This window comes from Rhinopithecus bieti, unplaced genomic scaffold (assembly GCF_001698545.2).
Source record: "Rhinopithecus bieti isolate Rb0 unplaced genomic scaffold, ASM169854v2 scaffold_5924, whole genome shotgun sequence".
In the NCBI taxonomy this organism is placed as follows: Eukaryota; Metazoa; Chordata; class Mammalia; order Primates; family Cercopithecidae; genus Rhinopithecus; species Rhinopithecus bieti.
The window spans coordinates 799261-807335 of NW_016805189.1; positions in this window are offsets into that span (position 1 = coordinate 799261).

Consider the following 8075-nt stretch of genomic DNA (forward strand, 5'->3'; position numbering starts at 1 on the left):
AAAAAAAAAAAAAAAGAGTAAAGGTTGTTCCTTATCTTTGTGAATCTAGTATCCAGTACTCCAATGGAAAGATGGTGTTTAGTCATGAGTATCTGCTTGTGGGACACATGTGGTAACCTAGTGTGAAGTGGGCGTGGATGAGGGCTGGATGAGGTGAGAAGAGAATAGACAGGTGATGATGGTAATGGTAGCAACAGCTGGCATTTACTGAACCTGCTGCATGTCTGAGAACTTCACTTAAGCCTCCCAACAACACTGCAAGAGTAGAGGCTGCTGTTTTCCCCACTTATGAAAATCTGAGTTTGCCCACAATCACACAGTAGGAACCGTTTTTCTTACTCTAGAAACTGTGCTTTAAAAAGTCAAAGAAGGAAATAACCAAGTTTGTTATGGTAACATTGGTAGAGGACGTGAGTGGTGCTTCCACCTACTGGGCTTCCTGAGCAGCTAGATAAGTTAGGTAGATTCATATTAACTTCTGGAGGGGATGAGGTGGGAGGACCACCCTAGAACCAACAAAGGAGGTGGGGGGCCAGACTATTATTATCTTCACCCAACAAACAAGAAACAGGGAAGGAGAAAAGCAAGAAAAGAGAAAATAACTCTGCTAAGATTTCTAGCCTAGGAGACTTGCAGGTTGGTGGCCAAACTGACAAATAGGAAATAGTTGAAAGAGAGCTGTCCTGGGAAGCATTTGTGAAGTTCTGCCTTGTGTGTGTAGAATGTGGGTTAGTGGTGGAACTTTCAAGCGTTACATTCTGTGTGCAAATGAAAATAAGGCACAGGCACAGGTACAGCTTTCACTATTCAACAAATATTTTTTAAAAACACGAGGCATCCTGATTCTAAAAGTGATGTTTTCCCATAGTTGACAAGTAAAAAAAAACTTTCTTTCTAAATTAAGTACAATTAATTGTGATCTTAGTTACTTTGTAGCCTCCTGGTTACATTTTTGACATGTTCTTTTCAGTGCATGTTCAAGTCTAGATACATATTGATTGAAGAGAAGAATTCTGAGACAAATCTCATGAACCTGCGTATCTGGTGGCACAATTCCCATTTAGCAATGTGCTCCATTCTTTTTCAAGCTCCTAATCTCTGATTATTTTAAATATTGTAGAAAGCGTATTGCTTTCAATATTCTTTTCTGTATTGAATTCTGCATACTGAAGATTTTTTCTAGTTCTAGAATACAGATAAATCTAGATATTTGGTCCAGATCGATAACAAGAGGATCAATAAGCTTTTATTCTTGTTGCATTTCGCTTTGTTGAGGGGGTCTTGATTTGCATGTGTCTGATTTGCATTTGTCTTCCTACAGAGAGAGTAACCCAGTTAAATACTTTCGAATCTGTTGCTTTTCACTTCCTTTCACCTTCTCTCATGGAATTTAGTTCAGATTTGGAGCTCTCTATGGACAGAGAAAGAGACATCAGTTTCATACCCATGCCTGACTCAGCTCAGTGTAGCCAGTTAGCACGCTTCTCCACCCTTCACCACAAAACCAAAAATATCTTAAAAAGTAGTCTTAAATGTGTGACTGCCCCAAATTGAGCCCCAAGTGAGTCTGGAGCTGAGGGCCAGGTACATTTATGTTGTCAGCCGCTTCCCTGTGGTTACCTAGCCCATTCCACCTTCTGTTTGAAGATAACTGAAATATTATCAAAATATGGTTTGTTTAAAGGTGTAACAGCTGTGTTTTTGCAAGAAGCTTATAATAATTAAATTAATACCTGTAGTGGCTCTCTCTAAGGAAGTCTGGAAGCTTTGCACATATTAACATATTTATTCTTCCTGCCTCTCTCTGATGTGAGGGAAAGGTCATTGTCATTTTATATTTCCCTTGATGCAAAAGGAAATAAGTTACAGCAAGGATGGAGTTTGAGATAGGTCAGGAGAGAAGGAAAATTGGTCTTTTGTCCCTTTAGATTTTAGTCCTTTTGTTCATGGTTGTTAAATATCAAACTATTCCATTCCTCTATCCATTAATACATTTGCTTGTTCCTTCATTCATTCACTACCAAATGTTTATAAAGCACCTGCTATGTGTGAGGCACTGGGATTACACTTGTCTTCGTAGTAGTTTGAAACTTCTTTGTTGTACAGAAATTACTTTGCACTTTATAGAACCCAGAACCACCTCTGGGAGGCACAGTTTATAAACCACTGAAGTAGAACATTCATTCAGTCATTTATTCAACAAGCAATGTTTTAGCATCTACCAAATTCTATTAGGTGTAGGCTGCCTAACATCCCTCTTGGATCACAAATTCTGTAACAGTATTTTTTTTTTTTTTTTTTTTTGAGACATAGTCTCACTCTGTCACCCAGGCTGTAGTGCAGTGGCAGGATCTTGGCTTACTGCAAGCTCCTCCTCCCGGGTTCATGCCTCAGCCTCCTGAGTAGCTGGGACTACAGATGCCCGCCACCATGCCTGGCTAATTTTTTTTTTTAATAGAGACAGGATTTCACCATGTTGGCCAGGATGGTCTCGATCTCCTGACCTCATGATCCATCCGCCTTGGCCTCCCAAAGTGCTGGGATTACAGGCATGAGCCACCGCACCTGGCCTAACCATAATTCTTTTTAAAATTTCTTTTTCACGCTGAGTATGTTCCACCTTTCTCTAACTCATCTTCTTTGTAGCCTTTTTATGACTATCAGGAATAAAGAATTTGTAGAATGTTCTTTGTTACACTGTCCTTAATAATGTTTAGATTGGTATTTTTGTTTAAGCTGGCAACTTACTCATCAGGAAACAAATTCTTCAAATGACAAGGAGCATGCAGAGCTAGACTTTTCTGTAGATTGAGATAGATGAATAGGTTGACTTGTAGTTCTGTATGTCTACTGGGTTGAAGGACCATTCTTAAGATGTGAAAGTACCCTAAAGAGTGGCACAACTGGGAAGTTGTCCTTTAAAAAAAATGGAGTTTTGAGATAATAGTAACTTTGCTAATCATTAGCTTATTCTCTCTTCCCCTCTTCATTTAGTTCTTTCACTTTCTTTCAAGCTTCATTCTCATTTGCCCATGCTGCCTGCTCTTTCTTCTCCGGGAATATTTGCCTGCTCCACCATGGGCAGACTCATAGTTATTCTTCAAAATCCACCTCCAGTCCCACCTCCGCTGTGAACCTTTCCCACTGCCTCATTTATCCATTCTTCTCACTAATTTGTTCTCTCCCTTTTGCATCCACACATCCTAGTGACAGTATCAATAAAGCTGATACTCCACTGAATTATTGTTACCTGTTTAAAGATACCATGCATATGTAAATCACATGGCAGAAAAGATATTCATTAAATGATATTTTTATTCCATTCTGTCACCTTCACCAGTGCCCTCCCCACAAAGCTCCTTAAAAATGAAGATCATCAAGCTCAATTTTGTACCTCTAGTTCCCTCCCCAGTGCTTGAAACATTTGCTTTCAGCTAGCAGCAACACTGTAGCAGTTTTGGATAAGATAACCTCCCACATGCCTAGCAAGGGCTTTCAGATTTATTCCCATGGATCAATCCCGTCAGTGGTAGACATGGACTAGAGCCAAGAGGAGGAGTGGAGCCAACCACCAACAAGACACAGGATCTCCTCCTCGCGTGCGGCCCCTAGCTCGTGCTGTGTATCCCAACCTTGAGCTAATCAGTCCACTGCTGGAACAGGTGTTCTCTGTCCAGCATACTGTGGCTGAGAAGAGAGGGGAAGAATTTGCCACCTGGTCAGAATTTGTGTAAACAGATGCCAAAAAAAAAAAAACAGCTTAGATTGCATGCTGGGTCAGCAGTTGAAGAGTGCTTTGAGAAAAGTGTCTTCCCACTATGAGGAAGGCTCCTTCTCACACATGGCCAGCCCTACTTCTCCACCCAGAGGAATTAGAGCCTGTTCTAGGAACTCCTGCTGAATATCTAACACGTTGTACTGCACTGGCAACCTGATGGTCCTTATGACTTGGTCAGAGAAAGATGATTTGGAAGTGGGAATAAAAGCTTTCTTCCTTATTTTAAAAGATTTGCCTTTGTTTTATGAAATTATAACAACAACAACAACAATTATCAGTAAGATTTTAGTGCTTCAGAGAGATGTCAGCCCTCAGATAAGACACAAAAGGAGATCTCACTTAGCCATACCCTCAGACTGGAACTAGCTCTGCCCTTAGGCTCTGGGTATTTCCTGGTCTTTGGAATGTCTACTGTGGTCATCTGGGAACTGGTTACCAGCATCTGTCCCATGAGATATGGAAGCATCTTGGGAGTAGTAATCACTTACGATTTTATACTTAGAAAACCAAGATGTCAGTGTACTAGGTGACTGTGGGTTGGGGAAGAATATTAGACCTCAGAAATAATAAGTTAATATCACCACCAACATCAATAATAGTATTACTGTTTATCAAGCACTATGTTAAATACTTTACTAATAATTTAATATAATCCTCACACTAGGTATTTTTATTATCTTCACTTATATTTAAGAAAAGTGATGCTAGTAGATGATAACAACATATAATAACACGTACTGAGCAGTTACTATGAGCTGGCACTGTGCCCATCTGCCAAGATCCTGTCAGAATCATGATTCAAACCCTCATTTTTATGATTATAGGATGAAATCTCCTTGGGGAAGAGGTGAAGGATATGTGGAAACTCTCTGTTGCTACAGTTTTTTGCAACTTTTCATTAAGTCTAAAAGCAATGCAAAATAAAAAAAATTTTTTTTAATTCAAAACTACAAAGCTCGTAATGGCCGCTCTCTGCTGCCACCTCTGGATAATGGCCTCAAATAGAAATGCTTAGCCCATGTCAGGGGTGCTCACGACTCAAACCATGCTGGAAACTGTTCTGCAGGTGTGCACTTCTCAAGGACCCCTGTCTAGTGTGTGGCATTCTCATCATAGACATGATGAATCTATGTAGTTAGTATGACACATTTTCCCCAGCAGATGGCAGTAAAATGTCTTGAGGAAGAGATGCTTTTTCTGATGCTCATAATAGTTCCATCTGGGCTGGCAGTGGCCCTGACAGTGCTAAGAGATCTGGAGAAGAGGTAGCAGAATTGAGAAGTGTTTAGGAGGTGAAATTAGATAGCAAGTCGGTGTGGTGTTTTGTTATAAAGACACCAAATTTGAGTGCAATCAAATCAACCACTAAGTTTATCATCAGTTCAAATGATTTACTCTTCCTGAGCATAGTCCTTCATTTTATGTATATGTATAATTTGTATTTTTAAAATCATGAGATTCCCCTTGTAACAATGTGAGATACAATAGTGATCTAATGAATAATGAGGATTAATGGAATTTTCTTGTCCATGAATAAACCCTTAAAACAGGAAGTTTTTTCATGAGTGGGCTTTAGGGAGTCCGCGGTCCACTTGAAATTGTCATGTGAGCATATAACTTCGTGTGCATTTTACTGGGGAGAGTTCCAGTAAAATCATATTCTCAGATGGGCCCAGAATGTGTTAGAAAAAATTCTGTCTGAGAACATATCACCCCAGGAGACCTGAAATAGATTCGAGGGAGAAGGACAGCAAACTCAGGTGCCTACAAGGGCCAGGCAGATAACAGTGAATGAAGGGACCCTAGTGGGGACTGGGGTGACCTGGAGAATATATGCTCCAAATATCCAAAGAGGCCACTGCTGTCCAGCCCCAGCTGAGAGTCACATGCAGGAGTGCAGGCCCAGTGTGAAATGAGCTCTTGATTTTTAAAGAGAAGCCACAAACCCGTAACTTGAAATAAACTATAGACATTTCTGAAGTGTACAAATAACTTAAAACATTTCTAAACATAGCTCAGGCAGAACAAGTGTACTTACAGATCATGTGTGGCCTTGGAGCTGCCAGTTTGATAACCTGAGCTTAGACATCAACCTGTCATTCATAAGCTCATGACCTGGCTCTCTTGGGACATGCTATGGTAAGGAACTCTAGTACTACTAATTATTGGTTACTATTATAACAACATTCATAATAACAATGACTAACCCCCTAGCACTTTTTATGTATCAAACACTATCCTAAACACTTTATTCATAACTCCTGTAACATTCTCAACACCCTGTGAAGTCAGGTTACTAGTGGTTTCCAGTATTTTTGTATGTTAGATACTGTTCTAGGTCAGGATTCCGCAGCACAAGTCATGACTCATGAAATAATTCTGTAACAATCCTATGAGTAGCTAGAGAAACTGAGGCACAGAAATATTTAGTAACTTGTCATAGCTCATTTCCTAGATTCCAACCCAGGCAGGCTGGTCCCAGAGCCCACACTCTTATCAGTATGCTGTACTGACAGCCTCTGGTATACTCTGGGTACTGGTTGCTTTCAAATAACTATTAGCTGTGGTGTTTAGTGGTCCCAGACAGATCCCCCCCCCACCCCCGGCATGACAGTGTGGCACTTCTGACCAAATGCAGTCAGCCCCAGGTCTTCCGTAAAATCCATCTCATTTTCATGTATCGCCAGACACACTTTATTCAATCTTTGTTTTTCTTAATCTCCTCCGAAATGAACAGATCATAAATCCTTTGCTAGATGAGATTTCCAAATAGTGGTGATAGATAGCCTTGTCTTTTGTCTCCCAACTAGTTTGGCCCTGCCTGTCATCACAGCAATCAAAGAGTTGTATTATAGTAAGATGCCATGTAGACGCAGTGCCAAAAAAGGGAGGGACAGCTTAATTCTCCACTCAAATTTCTGTTTCATTTGAACTCCCTCAAATGAGTGAGACTTCCTACAGGGTTACACAATAGAAACTCCTGAAATATGTGAGAAATTACGGTTGTAATGTTAGAGAATTGACTTTAATCTGCAGCTGCAACCTAGAATCTGTGTCAGAGGAACGAGTGAGATTACGATATGGGAGCATGCAGTGATTTGCAGAATTCACTTGTTTCTACTTTTGTCTATTGGTGCCAATGCTGAAATCCAAACCCTGCTGAGAGATTGATAATGGAAAACTGAGGGAGGGAGAAAAAAAGCAGGGTATAAATCTACTGCCAAGCTGTCATATGCCGTGAATTATATCAAATGGTTCTCTAATTTTCTACTTGGAAGATACTTTGTATTTTTTTTTTTTTTAAAGATAAATTTGGCTGTTACGTTATAGCTTTGCACTTCCATCAGCTCACCAGTTTTATGATGCTTCCTGTGAGCAGTGGGTCTTAGCGGTTGGTGCATTTCCATTAGCATACGCTTCTGCAAAATAGTTCATCCTTCTGTGAGTCCCTTGTGATCAATTAAGTGCCCATATTTCCCTCCCCAAACAGGTTAAGAGAGAGAATCTATGGAAGGACTCTCTTCCTAGGGGCTATTTTTAATGTCATTTCTAAAAATAAAGTATTATATGTAAAGGCAAAATAAAGGTAGCTTTAGAATAAAAAATGTTTGTAAAGAGGACGCTTTCATTCACCGCTGGGACTTACAACCAAAATTTCGGGAGAATGAGTGGGCAAGGTCATGCCGGGAGCGTTGTCGAATTCCAGGCTTGATGACATAAGCAGCCATTAAGAACCATTCAGAGATCTGTAAAACGAGAAAGGTAAAAGTTGATGGATCTAACTTTCAAAATGTATATGTATTTTTTAATTCTTTGTAAAACTTGAAAGTAAATTTTCCCTGTTGTATTTTTCATGACATATTTAGACTTTTCCCCTTGCTTTGTGGAAGAAACCTCTAGTGTATTCATTTGATAGTTTTTCTTCTTCGGCCTAAGCATAAATCACAGCACTTGAGCAAACCTAATGTTTCTAATAGTTTGTGCTTTTGCCCTCAGCCAGGACCACAGATATAAATGACTGACGGCGTGTTGCTTAAAGAAAACCTTGACTATGAGAAGTGACAAATAAGGTTTAGTTTAGAAGATCATTGAATTTAGTAGTGGTTGCACTGGAGTTGAGTTGTGGAGATTAGTTTTAAAGTTAAAGCATGAGGCAAAAATCTCATAAAATGAAAATTACCTTTGACTAATTCTTGTATTTCTTGGGTTGAGCAAATAGCATAGCTGGCTGGCGTGGAGAAAAGGGAACCTATTTACACTGTTGGTGGAAATGTAAATTAGTGCAACCATTATGGAG